The 24,467-nt window shown below is 42.1% G+C and overlaps 1 protein-coding gene across 6 annotated transcripts in view; it reads left to right on the top strand.

The window, feature by feature from the left end:
• LOC138757126 (transcription factor 4-like) overlaps positions 1–24,467 on the top strand; it is a 664,743-nt gene that overhangs the window by 339,147 nt on the left and 301,129 nt on the right. The window lies entirely within an intron of this gene.

The raw sequence follows: 24,467 nt of genomic DNA, 5'->3' as shown, positions 1-24,467 counted from the left end.
ATTCACCAAATGTGATTTTCTGATGAAAAGATAGGAAAAATTCAGGGTTTGAGAAATTTCAAAGTTAAATTTAAATTTAGACTTACAGCAGGGTAACAGGCCCTTCTGGCCCACAGCCCGTGCTGCCCAATTACACCCAGTTAACCTATAACCACCATACATTTTGAAGGGTGGGAGAAAACCAGAGTAACTAAAGTAAACTCGTAGACATAAGGAGAACGGTCAAACTCCTTACAGATAGTACTGAATTCGAACCAGTTGTGCCAACTACTATGCTAACCATAATATATTGATGGATTGGAAACAAGACATTTTACAAAACCCAGGTGTTGAGTGAAGGAGTGTTGGGAGTCAAAAGATAACAGTTTGGATTCAAAGGGGAAGACAGTAGCACATTTTAGTAAAGCATTTTCCCTCAAATAAGGTGCACATGCATGTAATGCACAAAAAATATAAATTGTGCTAAAATATTTTTGTATAACGCACACACACGTATATCGCATCGGTGTAGTATTCTTTCCGACTGATAAAAACAATTTGCAAATTAAATGGGACATAAGATCCACATACCAGTAATTGCCACAGTTAATCTCCGGCAATTAACACCCAATCAACTTCCCCCAGAGGTGTCAATTGCACATTATATAGATGATATCCTGTTGCAATACATTAATAAGTTTTGGAGAGGAATCATTTAAATAGATTGAAGACAGGCTTCAGAGCTGAGCAGGATTTTAATTCTAATATTGTCTCAAATCAGAGGTGCTTGATATGTTAATCTCTTCCCTCAGGGATGAGTCTGGGCAATTACATTGGTAAGGTGCAGTGCCCTAGCTATATTAGCCATTAATGTCTATATAGAGATACTAGCTTAAAGAGATACAAAAGCTTTTAAAGAGATACACAAGTTCAAAGAAAAAATTCTCGTGCTCACTCTTCCTTCACATCTTGTAGAATGAGAGGCAAGCCATTAGCCTGAGTGGTTATTACATTATAGACACTAAGGTAACACACTATAAACAATAGTTCTCTTAAAGACAGACACAAATTAACTAAGAATCAAAAACACAAGGCTTTAACCTTTACATGGGCCAGAATGTTCTGTTTATAGGAATACCATAGCACTCAGTACAAAGAGATATTCCCAAGATCAAAATTTGCATGCCCGCTATAAATTGTGCATATTCTTTTAATGCCACTATTACATTTTCATGCTCGCTATAACATTCCATGCTCGCTATAAATTATGTCTTTCCCATGGCCACTATAAATTGTGCCCATTTTTTCAATGCTGCTATTATATTACAATGCCCGCTATAAATTGCTGGTTTGACTTTCTCACGCCTGTTATTAATTGTGTGCATTCGCTCAACGTAAAAATATTCTCTTGTAGGGCGGACGTGCATATAATGCTTTGTAAAATACGCATATAATGTGCGGGTTATATGCGGAAATATACGGTATATGTTCAAATAGAGTATATTTGTTTCACTATGATATACTTAAGTATGTGTGATTTTTGACCCACTCATGTTCTGTGAATAAAAAAAATAATACCAGTTAAATTTCAAAACACAGCTCCTTCAGATAATGGAAATATGGGTTCAAGAAGACAATTTGGTAATTTGTGTATAAAAATGAGCCCTATGGCCCAGTGCATCTAAGGTGACCTTTTTTGCCCATCTACACATCCCATTTTCCCACATTAGGTCTGTAAACTGATGTGATTTTGCTGAGTTAACTGGCTATCAAAATGTCTCTGAAACATGATCGTTGTATCTGACTCAAATCATTTGTAAAACTTCTTCCTCACACTTTTTAAATCTATGCCTTTTTTTTTTACTCCATGGGGAAAAGATTCTGACTATCTACCTGATCAATACTTTTTGGAATTTTATATATTTTCTTCAGCTCACCCTCTGTCTCCTCTGCACCTTGGAAAACTGCCCAAGTCATCCAATCTCTTTCCAGTCCAGGCAGCCTCCTGTTGTACCCCCTCTGCAAACCTTGAGAGCAACCACATCCAATGCTGTGGTTGAAGTTAGGTGATAAATGGCCTCATGCAGGTAAATTAATTTGTATAACTATTTCTCAGTTTATGAAAGAATTTCTGAATTTGAGGAGATAAGAAAAGGTTGTTTGGAAGCTTGAACCTGTTTTAACTACAGGCTGACAAAGCAAGTGCTGAAGGAGTAACGATCATTGTCGAAATGGTTCAGAATTTGGAACATTCAAAGGACAATCTGTTCATTAAAGCTGTGGTCATCAAAGGGAGATTATTGGTAACTCCCTTGTCAATCAGGTTTGGCGACTGCACTGTGACTGAGGTTGATTTCATGCACATAATTTATAAGAAACTATATTGTGATTTCTGTCTAGAAAATGACTCTGTTTTTATTATGTTCTAAAAAAAACATAATTTATGAATTGATTAAATATATCACTGCTTACTGTGAATCATACACTAACACTACTTTTGATCTGTAAATATGAATAACTACGCTGAATAAACAAATAATGACAGAGGGTTTAGACCAGCCATTCACAATGGGACCATACGGCTCCCTTGGGGGTGGGAGCACAGCACATTTAAGGAGTACCACAGACTCCAATCATAAAACGATTTTTGTTTTTATGTACAGAAGAAACCAACTAAACTTGACTACTTCAAAAGGAAGGGGGCCATAAACTTTGAGCAGAGTCCGAAGGAAACCATAGTCAAAAAAAATGTTGAGAATGGCTGGCTTAGACAGTAATATCAGTCTATGTCGGAGCAAGGGATTGAACGATTTGAAAAGTTCTTTTATTATTCTTCTACAGGAATAAGATGTGAGTAGGTTGAGAGGTAGGGTTAGAATTCTTTATATTGTGATTTCATATCCAATTTCTGATTCTTTTTAAAATCAATTTTCAGTTGTGTATTTAGTCAGATCTATTAGTTTTTGGAAAAAATATAGGTGCCAGTTATGAAAACATTTTTTCCTAACATTTGGTTGTGGCATTTTCCTGGAGGTTAGTGCACTCCACAGCTGGATTAACGTGTTTGTCCTATATACCATTTTCGTGGCTGAGCTGCTGACTAAGAATAGGGCCTTTATCTTAGTGGGCAGTGTTGGCCAATTTCTTTCCTGTCAACCTCCTTTAACTGAACTGAGAAGCACAAAGGGAGGCCTGCATTGAAATTTCAGGTGTCTATTTTGGTTCAAATCTAGACCAGCAGGATGTGGCTGACAGTTTTTTTGTTACACAGCATTTGAAAAAAGGTGAAATGGGAAGACCAAAACGGCACAGAAACAGGTCTTTTTTGAAGTTATTTTGGTGGAAGAAAGCTCATCTTATCATGAGATCATTTGAAGAAAACAGCAATAGAATTTATAAAATAACAGTAAAATATAATTTGCTTTAGTTGACACCAAATTTGATTCATGTGAATGAACATTAGCTGACACGATGAGGATGGATTTAATCATTCCAGTCAAAACGGCAATGTCTAATTTGGATTTGTGTAAGCTCATAAACTCACAAAGAACTTATTGACATTGTGACAAAGTTAGTTAAAGGGGTGCTTTTGAGACCTACTCTGCAAACCTATTGAATAAAAGATGTTCTTGAACTTTAGAGGTGCTGGACTGAAGTCTCCTGTACCTCCTTCTTGAAGGTAGCAGTGAGAAAAGATTATCACTATGGTAATGGGGAATCCTTCATGATGTTGGCTGCCCTCTTGAGGCAGGATCTTACATAAATGTCTTTAATGGATGAAAGGTTGGTGCTATTTGGCTAGGTATGCCACTTTATGCAGTCTTCAATGTTCCCAGAGCTCGAGTTTCCAAACCAGGTAGTGAACCTAGCCATCTGTATACTTTCCACAGTGCACCTGCTGAAGTTTGATGTCAAATCTCCTTAGAAAGTAGAGGCATTGGTGTTCATTCTTCATAGAACACTGCAGGACAGTACAGGCCCTCGATGTTGTGCCAATCCATGCATTTCTTGTAAAAAATACTAAGCCCACTCTACCCCATAGCCCTTTATTTTTCTTCCATCCATATGCTTATCCAAGAGTCTCTTAAATGCCCCTAATGTTTCAGCCTCCACCTCCATCCCTGGCAAGGCATTCCAAGCACCTACAACTCTCTTTGTTAAAAAAAAACTTACACCTGATGTCTCCGCTAAATCTCCCTCCCTTCACTTTGTACATATGTCCTCTGGTGTTTGCTATTCCTACCCTGGGAAACAGGTGCTGGCTGACCACCCGATCTATGCCACTCATAATCTTGTAGACCTCTATCAAGTTTCCTCTCATCCTTCTACTCTCCAAAGAGAAAAGTCCCAGTTCCTAACCTAGCTTCATAAGACTTGTTTTCCCCAGGCAACATCCTGGTAAATCTTCTTTGCACCTGCTCCATAGATTCTACATCCTTCCTATAATAAGGTGACCAGAACTAAACATAATACTCTTAAGTGCGGTCTCACCACAGATTTGTAGAGTTGCAACATGACCTCCCTACTCCTGAACTCAAATCCCCCTATTAATGAAGCCCAACATCCCATTGGCCTTCTTAACCATCCTATCAACCTGTGCGGTGTCGTTAAGGGATGTATGGATTTGAACTTCAAGGTCCCTCTGTTCATCCACACTCTTAAGTAACTGACCATTAACCCTGTACTCAGTCCTTCCAAAATGCATCACCTCACACTAATCTGGATTGAATTCCATCTGCCACTTTTCTGCCCAACTCCAAGAGGATATAAACAGTATTCAGAGTTGGGCAGAAAAGTGGCAGATGGAATTCAATCCAGATAACCTTCAGCTCCATCCACAACTCCTAACCTTCGTGTCATCCACAAACTTACTGACGTATCCTTCTGCCTCTTTATCCAGGCCACATAAAAATCACAAAGAGCAGTGGACCCTGAACAGATCCTTGTGGCACTCCACTGGTTACCGACCGCTAGGCAGAATATTTTCCTTCCACCACTACTCTCTGCTTTCTTCCTGTAAGCCAATTTTTTTATCCACACGGCCATGATTCCATGCCTCATGACTTTCTTGATGAGTCTCTCATAGGGGACCTTGTCAAATGCCTTGCTAAAATCCATGTAGACCACATCTACCATCCTACCCTCATCAATTTATTTTGTTACCTCCTCAAAAAACTAAATTAGGGTCATGAGGCATGACCTTCTCTTCACAAAGCCATGCTGACTATCCTTGAGTTGATTGTACTTCCCAAAATTCTCATAGATCCTATCCTTAAGAATCCTCTCCAATAGTTTGCACACCACTGACGTAAGACTCACTGGCCTATAATTTCCTAGATTCTCCCTATTACATTTTTTTAAACAAGGGGACTATGTTTGCCATTCTACAATCCTCCGGTATCTCCCAGATTTAACTTCCCACAACAACCTGGGGTATATTGGATCTGGCCCAGGGATTGATCAATCTTGATGTTTTAAAGTAGATCCATCACTACTTGTTCCTTAATCTCCACATTGTCCAGCACACAACCCTATTCTGTTTCGTCCTCACCTTAATCAAGCTCCTTTTCTCTTGTGAAGCAAAGTATTAATTTGGGACCACCCCAACCTCCTTTACCTCCAGGCACATATTACCTCCTCTGTCCTTTAGCAGCTCCACCTTCATTCTCATCATCCTTCTGTTCTTCATATATGCATAGGGCGCCTTGTGGTTCTCCTTAATCCTACATGAAAAGCCTTCTCATGACCCCCTTCGATCTCACTTAAGACCTTTCTTAAGCTCCTTCCTGACCACCATATATTTCTCATCAGCCCTTCCTGCTTCCTATATCTTACATGTGCTTCCCTCTTCCTCTTGACTGATTGCCTCACTTGTTTCGTCAACCATAGTTCCGTTTTCCTGCCATCTTTCCCTTGTTCCAGTGGGGCAAACCTATCCTGAACCCAGTACAAGTGGTCCCTAAACGTCCTCCACATTACTTCTGTGTTTTCACCCTTGAACATCTGTTTCCAATTTTCTCTCGCTAGTTCCTGCCTCATCCCTTCATAATTAGCCCTTCCCCAGTTAAGCACTTCCCCATTTTTCATGGCTGCAGGGGCAGCTGCATAGTGCAGTGGGCTCTACCATTGCCCATGTGGTTCGCCGAGTGGGCCTGGTCGCACCTCACTCATCTGGCCGGGGGCGGGGGGGGTGGCACATGCGGCACTGCGGGCTGGATTGCGGCACACTGGAGAATTGGGTATGCACCTTCAAGATGGTGCGGGACTCCTGTCGTCTTTATTTTAAGATGTGCACTGCAGGTGAGTGGCATGCACGTGGTGATGTCACTTCTGGTTCCATGTCTCTGGGCTAGGAGGGATTTAAAAGAGGAGGTAAATTCAAATAAAGTGTCTTTGCTGACTAACACTGTGTCTGGTGAATTGATTTAGTAGCTCTACTGGAGTAGTCGCTACAATTGGTGACCCCGACTGAAAGATTCAGCAAAAGCTTGAATCCCCCGTCGACATGGATGCAGCAACAGGCAGCTGCTGCCACAGCTGCAGTTAACGCAGTAGGCGTTCATTTGCTCCCTTTCTGGGCCCACCAGCCTCAAGTGTGGCTGAACCAGGCTGAGACCCAGTTCCGCCTTCGTGGAATAACAGCTGAAGACACAAAATTCTGGCATGTTATCGGGGCACTGGACGCCACTATAGCAGCTAAAGTAAGTGAATTCATTGGAACCCCCCCCCACTCCCCAGCAGAAATCCAGTCCACCAGGTATCTGGCAGTTCCCCCTGACACCTTGGTATTAACCAGGTACAAATGGGGCATACAGCTTTTGAATGTGGAAGGGCTAGGCGACAGGAATCTGTCCGATTTAATGAATGAAATTCTCAGGCTAGCAGACAGTCATTCTAATTGCTTTCTTTATGAGTCCTTATTCCTGGTGAAGCTCCCGGGTCACGTCTCCATTCCAATAGAAAACATGGATTTCAGCTGCCCCTGTGACGTGACCTGGAAGGCTGACAAATTCTACCACACGTCTGCCCACATACAGAGACATCTCCCGTGCCCTGCGCACCCCCCCAGTAGCTCTGGTTCAAACAAAAAGGGACGAACGTACAGAAAGGTGCCAAGAATGGTGTTTTTACCACCACCATTGGGGAAAAAATGCCCATAAATGCATGCCCCCGTGTGGGTACCACGGCAGAATTTGCAGGCCTGAAATGTTGTCGGGAAACAACAAAGCCAGCTGCAAGTAATGGCCTTGACAGCTGGCACAATTATTGGCCTCCTTTATCTTCATGATGACGCCTTTAAGCACAAATTTCTTGTGGCCACAGACGCTGAGCTCAGTTTGCACCCACCAACAAATTTTGAAAAGATGCATAAGCGACAGGGACTTGCCCTTGAAGCTGTGAATGGGATTTCTATTCACAGATTTGACACGCGACACATCACAATTAAGATAGGAGAGGCAGTGTTCCATTGGAATTTTATTTTGGCTTCCGTCGCACAGCCCATCTTGGGTGTAGATTTCCTCCGGGCCCACGACCTGCTAGTTGATGTTAAGTGAAAGACCCTCGTCAATGCCACGACTTTCCAAACATACCCTTTGATAAGCAGCAAACGATGAGTCTCCCTACTTGGGGTGCACGCCCTGCTCATTGAGATCTATGCTGCCTTGCTCAACAAATTTCCTCGACAACAGCCCATGGCATGTCCCATGATGTTGAGACCTCGGGCCCGGCGATTTACGCCAGGGCTCATCGTCTCCCGACAGATAAACTATAGCAGACTGAGGCAGAATTTACTGCCATGGAGGAATTGTGTATCTTTTGGCATTCCAACATGCCCAAAAATTTATGCACTTCCTTAACCATAGTGCCTAAGAACACCAGTGGGTGGAGATCCTATGGTGATAACTGCAGGCTCAATGCTATAACTACGCCTGACAGATACCCTATTCCGCACATACAGAATTTTGCTGCCCCCCTCCCCCCCCCGCACAATTGTGTGTCTTTTTCAAGGTCGACCTCGTCAAATTGCAGTCCATCCAGATGACATTCCCAAAATGGCAATTATTACTCCTTTTTTTTGTGAATTCCTCAGGATGCCATTTGGTTTGAAGAATGCTGCTCAACCTTTCCAGCGTCTTATGGACACTGAGCAGGGATTTAGAATTCGCATACATATACTTAGATGACATCTTCAATGCCAGTCAAAATGAGCAAAATTACCAACTGCACTTACGCCGCCTGTTCCAATGGGTAGATGAACTTGGATTTACCGTTAACTCCAGAAAATGCTAGTGTGGCAGAACGACCATCAATTTCCTAAGGCACAAGGTCACGGCAGAAGATTTGTTTCCCTTATCCACCAAAGTGGATGCCGTACCTACTTTCCAGAAACTTACCATGGTTAAGGAAGTGCATAAATTTTTGGGCATGGTGAATTTCTATCACTGTTTCATTCCAGCAGCTGCTATTTCAACTCCTCACCACAAATATCAAAGAATTTATTTGGATCACAGAGGCAGAGTTTGTGTTCACAGCCGCCAAAGATGCTCTGGCTAATACAGCAATGCTCATGAATCCTAATCCCACCGCAGCCCTGGCACTCACCACAGACACTTCTGATACAGCAGTGGGCTTAGTTCTCGAACAGTCCGTCAATGGTCATTGGCAACCCCTGGCTTTCTTTTGCCGCCACCTATGGCCAACGGAAATGAAGTACAGTGCATTAGATTGAGAGCTGTTGGTCACACAACACTTCCGATATGTTTTGGAGGACCATCATTTCACCGATTTCACAAACCATAAGCCACTCACTTTAGCCTTTACCAAGATATTGGACATGTGGTTGGCCAGGCAGCAGCACCACTTGTCGTACATTTCTGAGTTCATTACAGATGTGCATCATGTTTCAGGAAAAAGCAATCTGGTCACTAACGCGCAGTCCAGGCCAGCAGTGCATCGTATACAGGGTGGCATTGATATCCCTGACTTGCCGTGTGCGTAAGCCGTAGACCCAGATGTTGAGACGTACAGAATTGCCATTACAACATGTGGCACCACAACTAGAGATGTTTGCTTTGTGACATGTCTATGGACTAGCCCAGGCCAGTATTTCCCGTAACTTGGAGACGGCATCGTTTTGATGAATTTCACAACCTGTCCCATCCCTCATCAGAGCAACAGAGAAGCTAATGGCAACTAAGTATGTATGGCATGGGTTTAAGAAAGACGTTGTGCAGTAGGCCCGGATGCATACCCACTGCCAAACTTCCAATATACAGTGGCACACTAAGGCACCTCTCCAGTCTTTCCCAGCAATGCGCCAATGTTTTGAGCATGTGTATATAGACCTGGTTGAACACCTGCCAGCGTCTAAGAACATGAGATACATTCTCACAGTCATAGACCGATTCATGTGATGGCCAGAGGCCATCCCATTGCCACCCAGCAACACTAAGACATGCACCAGAGTGTTCATTGCCAACTGGATCTCAAGATTCGGAGTTCCCACACACGTCACCTCAGACTGTGGAGCGCAATTCACCTCCGCATTATGGATTGCCTTGCGCGCTTACGTGGCACACAACTGCATCACACTACAGTGTACCTCCCGCAGTCCAATAGTCTTATGGAGCATTTCCACTGGCAACTCAAGACTGCACTCAAAGCCCAACTGGGTAAATGAGTTGCCATGGGTTGCGCTGGGAGTGTGAACCGTCCCGAAGGAAGACATGCCAGCGTCGTCCACAGAAATGGTTTATGGTTCAATTCTCTCGTTTCCAGGTGACGTTCACTTCTCGTCCAACTCCTGCCCTTCTGACCTGGACGAGCTTCAGCAGCTTTGACACTACGTTGCATTAAGAAAACTGATTCCAATCAAGTGGTATGGAAACTCCAAGCAGCTTGTGCCTCCACCCCTCCTTGACACTGGCTTTGTGTTTGTGCATAGACAGGCCCCAGGAACACCATTGGGGAAAAAATGGAAAGATGTGATCAAAAGGGATAGGGTTGTGTACATTTTTGACATTGGGAGACATTCTCAACTATTTAGTATAGACGGACTTAAACCAGCACATGTGGACCCTACTACTATTCACTGCCCCTAGCCAAGGAGATAAGGGCATCCGCCTAAGATGCGTGCAGCCAGTTCATCTCTTTTGGGGAATGATTCTAGGATGAGGGAGGGGATGGTGTAGTGGGTCAAGAGGCCGCATAGCACATTGGGCTGAACCATCACTCGTGCCACTCACCGAGCGGCTGTGCAGTGCCGTGGGCCTGGTTGGTGCTCACTCACCTGGCCGGGGCGGGGGAGGGGGGGGGTGTGGGAACGTGCGGCGCTGCAGGCTAGGTCGCGGCGCACTGGAGAATCGGTTACATGCCTTCAAGGTGGCGCAGGGCTTCCGTCACCTTTACTTTTAAGATACACCTGCAGATGAGTGTCAGGCATGGGCTGATGTCACTGCCAGTTCTGGGTGTCCGGGCCGGTAGGGATTTAAAAGAGGAGGCAATTTCAAATAGAATGTCTTTTCTGACTAACACTGTGTCTGGTATATTCATTTATTATCTCTACTGGTGTCGTCGCTATATAAATATATATATATATATATATATACACACACACACACACATTTATTTATATATATATATATTTTTTTTTAATATATGTACATTATAAGCTGTGCATTATCTAAAATTCTGTTTGTTTTCATTGTCATAGATTAATGTTTGGTTTTCAAATGAAGCTTCCTGCTTCTCACTTGAAAGTATTCAAAGACAATTCTGTCACTGTCTTTCAGGAAGTTGGCCTTCTGAGGGAAAAGATTTGCCCTCTCTCTGTACTAAATGGGCACTCTTATTTTTAGAGAGTGGCCCCGGTTCTCTCACAGAGGAAGCATCTTTTCTACATTTACCTTGTCAAATACCCACAGGATCTCATAAACATCAATCAATTTCTCTCTGTCTTTTGAACTCCAGCAGATGCACGTCTTGCCTATCATTCTTGATGACCATCTGCCCATTCCATATTCATGTTTTATAAATCTTTTGTGAAGTGCTTGCAATACATTTACAATTTTCCTCAAGGAAGGAGACTGTACTACTCAGTGCTCTAGATACAATCTAACTTATGTCATATATGACTACTTTTCCATTCAGTTACCTGCAGAGCAAATAACATTCCATTAATTTAATTACTGGCTGTACCTCCATCTGAGCCATTAGTGAATCATGTACAAGGACACTTGTATCCCTCTGCATCTCAGAGCCCTGCTCTCTCTAATCATTGAGAAATTTTTAAAAACGTGAACCAATTTGAGTCGAGTTCGATTTCGTATTTTATTGTGGTGTCTTAGAAATTTGTCCTCTGTTTCAGTGTGGAAAACAGGCAAATGGAGGCAGCTGTGCTTTCCACATCAGTTCTAAAATGTAATTTACTTCATTCTTTCAATTGATACTAAAAAATCAACTTTCAAATTCATGTACACTTACATTTCTTGATTTATTTGCATTTTGCTTTCAAGTTTCCAGTATTTGAATTTATTCAAATATTAGGCTAGTGGAGGGAGAAATATTGTCAATATTTTGGTGAGAACCCTTCAAGACTAATAAGTCTTGCTGAAGGCTTCTGGCCCAAAATGTCAGCATTTCATTTTCTCCCACTAATAGTGCTCTATCCGCAGAGTTCCAACCGCAGATTGTGTTCCACTCCAGGTTCCAGCATCTACAATCTTTCTTGACTCTAATATTGGTGCTCTACTGGTCAGCATCATTTATCTCTTCAAGGACTTCAGGAAAGCAAGTTGTGAATGGGGAATGAGGAAGCTGCAAGGGGATACAAATAGATTTATTAAGTAGCTAAAGTTCTGGCACATGAAGAAAAATGTGATGTTTTTCCATTTCAGAAGCAAAAAGTAAAGACAATACATGTTGTATAAAATCCCAGAGATTGTAGAGGAATCTGGGTTTGCAATGCATACACACTATGTGTGTATGGTAGCTTTGACTTGCAGAGATTCAATTTTACATAAATCTTTCCATGTCATAAATAATTTTTGCTGCTATTATTTTTGAAAAAAAGCTCACTGAAACCTAAAAAGGGCACAACATTTTTCTTCCAAAGCAGAAACTAAGTGAACACTGAAAATAACAGTCATCTAGCATATTAGAAATCTGAAGACACTGTGAGTCCTGTACTATTCTTTGCCAACACAACAGGAGAAAATGAAATACCATCATTCCACAGAAAATAATTTGATTATTTCTTCCCTGGGTGAAAAAACAATCAAAACATCCCCATAGAAATCCTTAGTCCAACCATCAGTTAAGCCAGGAATCAGAAGTAGCTGAGAGACTCACCACCACAATACAACCATAACCATGTAACCATTTACGGAGCGGAAACAGGCCATGTTGGCCTTTCGAGTCCGCACCATTCACTGATTTTGAAATGTAACCATCCTGGAATCAGAATTTATTGCCCTGAACGTCATGAAATTTGTTGTTTTTCTGCAGCGTCACAATGCAAATATAACTATAAAGCACATCTCAAAAATAAATAAATAGAGCAAGAAAATAGGAAGTGAACTAGTGTCTGTGGCTCATTATGTAGACGATTTTTAATTCATTGAATCAATTAATGATCATTAAACTTTTACGTCAAACAAAATTTACTGTCAAGGTATTTTGTCTTTACAGTCCATACATCAGAATGTAATGTCTACATCTCTTTTTGTTTTGGGTGACGTTGTTTATTGCTGACTTAAGGGAAGTTCAATTTATGCATGGGCCTTCAGAATGGAACCTTTATGTAATGCAGGTACTGCCTGTGTATAATTTGCAAAAGACCAATTATTACCAGTGTGCAGAAATAGTGGGTTATTAGGGAAGCTAAATGGTATTATGCTTTGTCGAGGGATATTGAATGCACAATTACACATTTTTTTTAAATTCAAAGTTTTTTGAGACGTACAGCACAGAAAGAGGCCCATTTCAGCAAATGAGTCTGTGCCACCCAATTTTCAACCCATTGACCTACACTCCAGTACGTTTTGAACGGTGGGAGGAAACCAGAGCCCCTGGAGAAAACCCGTGCAGACACAGGAAGAACGCGGGATTCGAATCACTGGCGCTATAAAGGCTTTGCGCTAACTGCTACACCAACCAGGCCTTCCCTATGCCAACTGGGCTGCCCCATGGAGGTTATCCATTTATATGGGGCAAAGCATCTGGAGTACTTTGTACAGTATTTTAAGGACAAATGTAAATGCTTTGGAAACAATTCAGAGAATCTGAGACCAGATACATGGATGGAAGGGGTATGGAGGGCTATGGACTGGGAGCAGGTCAGTAGGAGTAGGGTGAATAAAAGTTTGGCACAGATTAGAAGGGCCGAAAGGCCTGTTTTGTGTGCTGCAATGTTCTATGGATGAGAAGCTGCACAGGTTTTTTTGGATTGTGAAGTTGAGGTTACAATCATATCACCCATGCTCTTATTCAATGGTGGAGAAGACGAGGGCTTATTCTTTTGATTTTTCTTGCTACTTTCATATATTTTCATATGCTATTAAGAATCTTTGAGGATATAATGGGTGCGGTGGATAGAGGGGAACAGGTTGATGTTGTATATTTGGATTTCCAGAAAACGTTTGATAAGGTGCCGCACAAGAGACTTATCAGTAAGTTACAGGAAAGTGGAGTCCGGGGAAGTATATTGGCCTGGATTGAAAATTGGTTGTCTGACAGGAGGCAGAGAGGCGGGATAAATGAGAGTTTTTCAGGTTGGCAGAGAGTGGTAAGTGGGGTGCCGCAGGGGTCAGTGTTAGGCCCACAACTGTTCATCATTTACATTGATGACTTGGAGGAGGGGACAAAATGTGGTGTAGCCAAGTTTGCGGATGACTCCAAATTGAGTGGAAGAGCAAATTGTAATGAGGATGTGGAGAGTCTGCAGAGGGATATAGTTAAGCTGGATGAGTGGGCGAAGGTCTGGCAGATGGAGTACAATGTTAGTAAGTGTGAGGTTATCCACTTTGGCAAGAAAAATAAAAGAGCTGAATATTATTTAAAGGGTGCAAAACTACAGCATGCTGTTGTGCAGAGGGACTTGGGAGTGCTTGTGCATGAATCGCAAAAAGTTAGGTTGCAGGTGCAGCAGGTGATTAAGAAGGCAAATGGAATGTTGGCCTTCATCGCTAGAGGAATTGAATTCAGGAGTAGGGAGGTAATGTTGCAACTGTATAAGGTACTGGTGAGACTGCACCTGGAGTACTGTGTCCAGTTCTGGTCTCCATATTTGAGGAAGGATATACTGGCTTTGGAGACGGTCCAGAGGTTTACTAGGTTGATCCCTGGGATGAAGGGGTTGACTTATGATGAAAGATTAAATCATCTAGGATTGTATTCGCTCGAGTTCAGAAGAATGAGAGGAGATCTTATAGAAACATATAGGATTATGAAGGGTATGGATAGGATAGATGTAGGAAGGTTTTTTGAGCTGGCTGGGGAAACTAAAACAAGAGGACACAGTCTCAAGATTCGGGGGAGTTGATTTAGGACAGAGATGACGAAAAATAGTTTTTCCCAGAGAGTAGTGAATGTTTGGAATTCTCTAACCAGGGAAGTGGTTGAGGCTGCCTCATTAAACATATTTAAAATTTGGTTAGATAAATTTTTACATGATAGAGGAATTAGGGGATATGGGGAGAAGGCAGGTAGGTGGAGTTAGGTCATAAATTAGATCAGCCATGATCGTATTGAATGGAGGAGCAGGCTCGATGGGCCATTTTTGGCCTACTCCTGTTCCTACTTCCTATGTTCCTATGTAATGACTTCCAAGCCTTTGAAAATGACCTGGAAAACAAATGAAGATGAAAACCTTTGCTGATGCAATGCAGACACGTGCTGGAGAAACTAAGCAAGTCCCGCAACATCCATCGGAAGTAAAAGGCAACCAACATTGTGAGCCTGGGCCCTTCGTCTGTATAAGCCACAACAGGCAGGCGACCTTGCCTATACCTGTTGCTCACTCATGTTTGTGTATTGCATTAGACTTCATCATCCACAGTCTTTCTTGTTTAACTCTAACCTTCGTGGATGTGATTTGTGCAGTTAAGAAATGTGATGAGTAGGTACTTTTCTTGATTAAACAATAACTCAGATTTCAGATTTACTGTCGGAGTACATACAATACACCACATACAAGCCCGAGATTCCTTTTTCCTGCAGGTCTGGCAAAAAATAAACTGTACGCAGCGTAAACATGAAGACAAGTAAAAGAACTGTAAACAGATAACAAATGTAAACAAATTGCAATACAGAGAGACCAAAAAAAATCAATAAAGTACACAAGTAAAAGACCCTACATGAGCCTCTGATTGATTTTGTCGTTGAGGATTCTGATGGTGGAGGGGTAGCAGCTGTTCCTGAACCTGGTGGTGCGAGTTTTGTGGCACCTACACCTCTTTCCTGATGGCATCAGCGAGAACAGAGCGTGTGCTGGGTGGGATTGATGTTGCCCTCTGTCAGCAGTGTACCCTGTAGATGTTCTCAGTAGTGGGGAGGTTTTGCCTGTGATGTCCTGGCCTGTGTCCACTAGCTTTTGGAGGACTTTACACTCAGTGGCATTGGTGTCCCTATACCAGAATGTGATTCAGCTGGTCAACATTCTTTCCATCTTACCCCTGTAGAAATTTGCCAGGTTTTCTGGTGTGGTCACGAGGAGGTGCAGCAAACAAACCACACCGTCAGCCATGAGTGAGCTAGACCAACTGATTTTAATCGAACTTGTGCGCATGTTTATATCTCCCAGTTCCCAATGACACTGGCGACTCCCGGGACGGAAATGACAACAGCCCCGAGGGCTGAAACCGTGCCCAATACATGAGGGCTCACTGCCCCTTGCAAGTCCTCAGCTCAGTAACCCAGTTGACACTGGCGACTCCCGGGACGGAAATGACAACAGCCCCGAGGGCTGAAACCGTGCCCAATACATGAGGGCTCACTGCCCCTTGCAAGTCCTCAGCTCAGTAACCCAGTTTGCTTGTGGAATAGCTCAGCCCGCCTCACTGGCGTCATACCAAACCTCCACAAACTCCTGAGGAAGTGGAAGCACTGATGTGTTTTCTGCATGAAGCCATTTGGTGTGTTGGGTCCAGGAAAGATCCTCCGAGATAGTAACGCCCATGAACCTAAAGTTGCTCACCCTCTCGACTTCTGATCTCCCATTGGATTGTATATCTCTGGCTTTCCTTTCCTAAAGGCAACTGTCAGCTCCTTAGTTTTGAGTGTAAAACTGATAGAATCCAAAACACATTTTAGTGGCACCCCATTCATGCATTTAGATTCCACCTTGCACAGTGTTTACAGATGTTAGTTCTTTTCTTTGGCTTGGCTTTGCAGACGAAGATTAATGGAGGGGTAATGTCCACGTCAGCTGCAGGCTCGTTTGTGGCTGACAAGTCCGATGCGGGATAGGCAGACACGGTTGCAGCGGTTGCAAGGGAAAATTGGTTGGTTGGGGTTGGGTGTTGGGTTTTTCCTCCTTTGTCTTTTGAGAGTGAGGTGGGCTCTGCAGTCTTCTTCAAAGGAGGTTGCTGCCCACCGAACTGAGAGGCACCAAGATGCATGGTTTGAGGCGATATCAGCCCACTGGCGGTGGTCAATGTGGCAGGCACCAAGAGATTTTTTTAGGCAGTCCTTGTACCTCTTCTTTGGTGCACCTCTGTCTCGGTGGCCAGTGGAGAGCTTGCCATATAACACGATCTTGGGAAGGCGATGGTCCTCCATTCTGGAGACGTGACCTACCCAGCGCAGTTGGATCTTCAGCATCGTGGATTCGATGCTGTCGGCCTCTGCCATCTCGAGTACTTCGATGTTGGAGATGAAGTCGCTCCAATGAATGTTGAGGATGGAGCGAAGACAACATTGGTGGAAGCGTTCTAGGAGCCGTAGATGATGCCGGTAGAGGACCCGTGATTCGGAGCCGAACAGGAGTGTGGGTATGACAACGGCTCTGTATACGCTAATCTTTGTGAGGTTTTTCAGTTGGTTGTTTTTCCAGACTCTTTTGTGTAGTCTTCCAAAGGCGCTATTTGCCTTGGTGAGTCTGTTGTCTTTCTCGTTGTCGATCCTTGCATCTGATGAAATGGTGCAGCCGAGATAGGTAAACTGGTTGACAGTTTTGAGTTTTGTGTGCCCGATGAAGATGTTGGTGGGTGGGTGGGGGGGAGCTTGGTAGTCATGGTGGGGAGCTGGCTGACGGAGGACCTCAGTTTTCTTCAGGCTGACTTCCAGGCCAAATGTTAGTGACCATTACATAAAAGCAGAAAAAACTGGAAATAGGTCCAGCAGCATCTGAAAAAAAGAGAAACCGAGGTAACAGTTCAGTTTGGTGATCCCTACAGCCTGATAAAGTGTCCTTGCCCCTTCAAAGATTTACTCTGTTTCTCTTTCCAGAGGTGCTCCAACATTTTCCAATATTTTTTGTTTGCTTCAAATTTCCAGCTTCTTCAGTTTCTTCATTTTAACATAGATTTTAATCACCACCACCTCGGTGTTAGACAAGGGTCTTGTCTGCAAGTCAGAAGGAAGGAGCTTGATCTTGCTCAAGATAGGATCAAATGATAGCCGCTTACAGATTAGAATTGAGGGTCCCCTGCAGTGTAGAAAGTGCCATTTTTACTGAGACTTAAATGAAGCTCATGCCTGCACTCCCATGAGGAAAAAAAAAGTTGCTTGTTTTTCTCAGCGGTTTCTTGGAGAATATTTATTTCTCAACAAACTGAGTGGTTGTGGCACAAATTGGCTGCCTTATTTCTTCTTTTAAAATGGTAACTGGACATAAGTAGTTAAAGTATCTCTAAGCAGTTGATGACTGTAAATGCAAGATCCAGCTTACCCACATTTTAACAAGTGCTCCGTTTTTCATTGCAATTTGTGTTCAACTGAATTTTTGAAAATGTTTTTTCAGCATGAATTAGACCATAAAACCATAAGACACTGGATCAAAAATAGGCTGTTCAGCCCATTGAGTCTGCCCCACCATTTATCATGAGCCGTTCCATTTTCCTACTCAACCCCACTTCCCAGCCCTTTCCCCATTACCTTTGATGCCCTGGCTAATCAAGAATCTATCAATCTCTGCCTTAAATACACCCAGTAAACTGGCCTCTACAACTTCCTGTAGCATAAATTCCACAGATTTACCACCCTCTGGCTGAAGAAATTCCTCTGCATCTCTGTTGTGCCCTCTTGTCCTCATGGGAAACAAACTTTCTACATCAACTATATACTGTAGATGTTTCAGTGAGATTCACACTCATTCTCCTAAATTCCAAAGAGTCCAGGCCAAGAGCTCTCAAATCCTCCTCATTTGATAACCTTTTCATTCCCAGAATTATCCTTGTGAACCTCCTCTGAACCCTCTTCAACAAAGTACATCCTTTCTTAAATGAAGAGCCCTAAGCTGTTCATAATACTCCGTGAGGTCTCACCAGTGCTTCATAAGGACTCAACATCACATTTTTGCTCTTATATTTATTCCTCTTGAAATGAATGCCAGCATTGGGGGATATGGGGAGAAGGCAGGTAGGTGGAGTTAGGTCACAAATTAGATCAGCCATGATCGTATTGAAAGGCGGAGCAGGTTCGATGGGCCATTTTTGGCCTACTCCTGTTCCTACTTCCTATGTTCCTATGTTCCATTGCATTTGCCTCCTTCACCACCATCTCAACATGCAAGTTTACCTTTAGACTATCCTGCATGAGGGCTCCCAGGTCCCTTTGCATCTGGATATTTTCAATTTTCTCTCCATTTAGAAAATAGTCTTCCCATTTATTTTAACACAGTGCATACTGTCCACTTTATGACATTGTATTTCATTTTCCACTTCTCCTAATCTGTCTTTAGTCCTTCTGTATTCTCCCTGTTTCCTCAACTCTTATCTGTTTCGAATCATCTGCAATCTCGGTTTCTAAGCCACTTATTCCATCACCCAAACCATTAATATACAACATAAAAAGATCAGGCCCCAACACTGACCCTGTGGAACACCACTTGAAACTGGGAGCCAACCAGAACATAAGTAAAAATGCCAAAATGCTCAAGGAAGTCAGCAGGTCATATCAGAATTTATAAGACTTACAAAAATATGTTGCCAATGTTTCGGTCCTGAGCCTTTCTTCAAGGAAAAATCTGAAAAAAACAGGAGCAGGGTAAATCAGTAAGTCTCAGAATACGAACAATGGAGGAGGATTCCAGACCAATAAAAGGAGTTAATAGGATATGATAAGGGACTAGGTAGAATTTATCATGTCTGTGTGAAAGTAGACAGGGAATGGAGAGATGACGGGAGAAGCAGGGGGTGGTTGTTTAACAAAAGCCAAAGAAGTTGATATTATTGCCATCCATTTGGAGGGTGCCCAGTCGGAAGAAGAGGTGTTGTTCCTCCAATTTACAGGTGGTCTCAGTCTGGCAGTGCATGAGACCATGCACAGACATGTCAGCAAGGGAAAGGGATTGAGAATTGAAATGGGTGGCCACTGGGAGATCCACACTATTGCGGCGGACAGAGCCAAGGTGCGCAACAAACTGATCTCCTAGACTGTGTCTAGTTTCTCCGATATAGATTCACAAGTGAAATGTTGCTTTGCTTGGAGGGGCTCTTTTTGGTCCCAAATGCTGCTGAGGGAGCAGGAGTGGGTGCAAGTGGAGCATTTCCTGCAGTCACAGGGAGGGTACCAAGGGGACAATTGGTGGACAGGGAGGAGTGGACAAGGGAGCCACAGAGTGAGTGGTCCCTGAGGAAGCTTGGGGGGAGGAAATATGTGTCTAGTGGTGGGATCATGTAGTAGGTGGTAGAAATAGTCGAGGAGGATATGTTGGATGCAGAGTCTGGTGGCATGGTAGGTGAGAACAAGACAAATTCTGCCCTTGATGCATGTGGGGGTAGAGGGGGGCCAGGGAAGATGTGCGGGTAGTAGAGGATATGCTGGTGAATGCTGAGTTGATGGTATTTGATGGAAAGCCACATTACATCAACCAGTATATAAGCCTTGTAGAACCATAGAACACTAGAGCACAGAAAATAGTCTATTTGGCCCATCTAGTCTGTGTCAGCAATCATCTCCCTAATCCCACTGACCTCCTCCCATTCCATAACCCTCCAGGCCTCTCCCATCTATGTACCTATCCAATATATTCTTAAAACACATGACCGAGCCTGCATTCACCACATCAGATGGCAGCTCATTCCACACTCCCACCACATTTCACTTCTCTAAGTGAAGAAGGTACCCCTAATTTTCCCCCTAAACCTTTCTCCTTTCAGCTTAAAACTATGACATATTTATCTCCCAAAGTCTAAGTAGAAAAAAGCCTATTCACATCCAATCTGTCTATACCTCTCAAAATCTTGTAAACCTCTAGCAAATTCTTCTTCTCATTCTTCTTCGCTCCAAGGAATAAAATTCTAACCCATTTAATCTTCTCCTATAATTCAACACCTGAAGACCCAGCAACATCCTAGTAAATCTTCTCTGCCTTCTCTCAATCTTATTAATATCCTTCCTGTCATTAAATGCCCAGAACTGCACATAATATTCCAAGTTTGGCCTCACCAATGTCTTAAACATCTTCAACATAACATCCCAACTCCTATACTCAATACTTTGATTTATAAAGGCTGATATCAAGATGCTTTCTTTACAACTCTCTCCACATGCAATGCCACCTACAGGGAATCATGTATATGTATTCCAAGATCTCTCTACGCCCCAATACTCCTCAGTGCCCTACCATTTACTGTATATCACACCTCCCTTGGCTTGTCCTTCCAAAATGTATCACCTCACACTTGTCTGCATTAAACTCCATATGCCATTTTTTGGCCCATTCTCCTAGCTGGTCCAGATCCTTCTGCAAGCTTTGAAAATTTTCCTCGCTGTCCATAATGACTCCTCTCTTCGTGTCATCAGCAGATTTGCTGATCCAATTTAACCACATTATCATCCAGATCATTCATACAATAATGGTCCTAACATGAATCCCTGAGGCACACCACTAGTCACAGGCCATCAATTTGAGAAGCAACCATCCACTACCACCCCCTGTCTTCTTCTACACAGCCAATTTCGAATGCAGTTTACAACCTCTCCTTGAATACCCAGTGTCTGATGAATCTTCTGAACTAACCTCCCATGTGAGACCTCATCAAAAACTTTACTAAAGTCCATTTAGACAACATCCACAGCCCTTCCCTCATCTACTTTCCTGGTAATGCCCACCATTCTCTGAGTGAAGAAGTTCCCTCTCATGTTACCCTAAACTTCTTCCCCTTCACCCTTAACCCTCTTGTTTGAATCTCTCCCAATCTCAATGTAAAATGTCTATGTACCTTTATTCTCTATCTCCCTCATAATTTTAAACACCTTTATCAAATCTTAGTGTTATGAAAATCCAAATGCACATCCACTGCATCCCCTACATCTAGCCTGCTTGTCACTTTTTCAAAAAATTCCAAGACGTTGGTAAAGCAAGATTTACCTTTCGGGAAACAAACCTTGTCATGTGCCTCCAAATACTCCGAAACCTCATCCTTGACCATTGAATCCAACATCTTCCTAATCACTGACATCAGGGTAACTGTTCTATTATTTCCTTCCCTTATAGAATAGTGAGAGGACATTTGCAATTTTCCAGTACTCTGAGACCATACCAGAATCTATTGATTTCTGAAAGAAAGAGGACATGAGTTAAGAATTAAGGGGCAGAGGTTTAGAGGTAACATGAAGGGGAACTTCTTTACTCAGAGAGTGGTAGCTGTGTGGAATGAGCTTCCGGGAGAAATAGTGGCGGCGGAGTCAATTGTATTATTTAAGAAAAGGTTGGACAGGTATATGGATGAGAAGAAGATGGAAGGTTATGGGCATTGTGCAGGGAGGTGGGACTAGAGAGGGGTGTTTGGTTCGGTGCGGACTAGAAGGGCCTAATGGCCTGTTTCCGTGCTGTAATTATTATGTTATGTTATTATATATTATCATTACCAATTCCTCCGCAATCTTAACTGCGACTTGCCTTTAGATTCTATAGGACTTTTTGGCCAGTTTCTCAAACCGTTTGGATTACCGCCATGATCATTTGCAGTGGAATATTCTTAACTGCTACTTTGCTAAAAATGTTCTCATGAATTCAGTGATACCAAGTGAATATTATTGTGTAGAAAGCCTCAAGAGCAAGGAATTATAATAGAATTTTTACACAGACAAGTTATTAACTTGAAGATTCTCCTGAGCTGACAGACGGTAGGTGCTTGAAATATTATACAGTAATCATAGCATCTTTGTTTCATTTAGTTTATCTTTTGTTTACTTGAGAACATGAGCATCATTGAAAAAAGCAGCTTAAAAATGATGTCTCTCCTGAGAAAGATTCTTACAAAGGCTGAAGAGTTGCAGATTACAAAGAGAGCTTTTCACACTCAGCTATTTCTAAAAGTAACATTTGCCTGTATCATTTAAAAAAAAATTGGAAGGAGATGATAATTTCTTGAAAAGATTGTTTCATATCAATTAACAATTACAGTGCCATTAAAAATAGTGGATTTTGTCTTTGCAAAGGTCCTTCATTAAGTGGAAGCATTTTATTTAGTGCCCCTCTCAAATTTCATAACTTTTTCTGATGAATGTACATCTTCTGCTGGAGTAGAATTTTAGTAGTACTACCCAGAATCCAATACATATTGATAATTTTTAATTGATTTTTTTAGATGTTAATTGGTGCTGAGGTAATAGATGTCACAAGAACAAGGGGGTGATGTTAGGCTTATCTTGATATGTCTGTGATTTTTTAAAATATATTTTATATATATATTACACACGCATACATACATAATTTGAGATTTGGCCTCTTGTCAATCTCTTACTGCATCCTTTTCACCCCTAATGGTGGTGGTCTACAAACTTGGGTTTTGCCTTTAGCACTAGGTTCATTTATAAACTTAGCAGGTTTCCTGGGACAATGAGGCATGAAAATAGATTGGGTGGAAGATGTTATTTTGTGTCTTCAAAGTCATTTAATACGCAGAGTTTTCTGAATATGGTTTGAAATTATTGGTATGTATTCATTTATGGTCTATGACAAAGCCAACATTTACTGATTACCCTTGACAAGGTAGAACCAGTATGCTTTCTGATCATTGTGCTATTGGGAAGGAAGCTAGAGGATTTAAACCAATTGATTGGTTGAACGGTGTGCCCTGTAGATTGAAGATGTGCCTTTTGCCCTTGTATTTCTTGGTGGTGGTCACGATCTTGAGAGGCTTTATCAGATTAGCCTGGGAAAATAAAGCAATACATTTGCAGAATGTGCATAATGCAATGATGGGACTTACTAGTGGATGACATGGTGGATGAGGTGCTAGTTAAAGTGAGCTGTTTTCTCCTAGATTTGTTAAGTTTCTGAGCTGTTGGAGCTGCAGTCATCCAGGTCAGTGATGAGTTTTCCATTGGTTTCCTGACTTGTTCTCTGTAGATGTTGTAGAGGTTCATTGTGTCAGGACACCAGGTAACTAATTTCTGACCTACCTTTGTACCCATAGTATTTATGCATTTGGACCAATTGATTTTTTTGTTGTCCATCTTGTCTCTATCTTAATGTGGTTGATGAAAGTGATGGGTTTGAACCGCAGTTATACTCTTGTTGTAGCTGGCTATTGTTACTTCTTCATTGTTTCTGGATGGCCAGCTTTGGTTTGGGTGGTACATGAGGCATCATGGATGTTAAAAATAACCAAGAGAGAAATGAGTGCAAATTTAATCTTTATTTTCATATAACACATTGTCACTGCTCTAAGGGGATGATTTGAACATGAAACAGTACAACTTTTTGGGAGAATGATGGTCATGACAGCTGTTAAATTTTTGGGGCCTACATTGGAGGGAGTTAAAAAACAATTTCAATCGTTTTTCTGCTTTTTCTAAAACTTGCTTCATCTTCATTGCTCAGAGATACTGGCAAATGAAAGGCTGGAGGTTAGAAAATGGTACATATATGAATTTTGTGGGGTTTTTTATTAATTATTTCTTAAGTGAGAGAAAGTGTAGATATTTTAAGTATCCGGAAGCATTTCATACGTGCTGGTATTTAATGTATACGTTTCTTTTGAACTGTCTTTGAATCGTTTTAAGCCATGTCATGTCATGGAAAATTAATATAAGGCCTGGAACAAAAGTAGAGAGGTTTTCTCATTTTCAGTTGATCAGACTGAGTTTTAAAGCAAATGCACAGGTGTCATGGAATTCAAATATAGTGAAGTTATATCAAATGATTATAAATTATTGATTAGGTCATGGATGTTGTGTACAGTTCTAGATGTCTCAATTTAGCTGCCTTGGCTTTGGAGAGAGTACAGAGGAGATTTTGTGGAATGTTATCAGTGATGAAGCATCTCAGTTATACGGATAAACTAACAGACATACAATTATTTTCAAAGTTGTTA

Source organism: Narcine bancroftii, chromosome 3 (genome assembly GCF_036971445.1).
Source record: "Narcine bancroftii isolate sNarBan1 chromosome 3, sNarBan1.hap1, whole genome shotgun sequence".
Taxonomy (NCBI): domain Eukaryota; kingdom Metazoa; phylum Chordata; class Chondrichthyes; order Torpediniformes; family Narcinidae; genus Narcine; species Narcine bancroftii.
The sequence above is the reverse complement of the archived record's forward strand: the minus strand, read 5'-3'. Positions and strand labels throughout refer to the sequence as shown.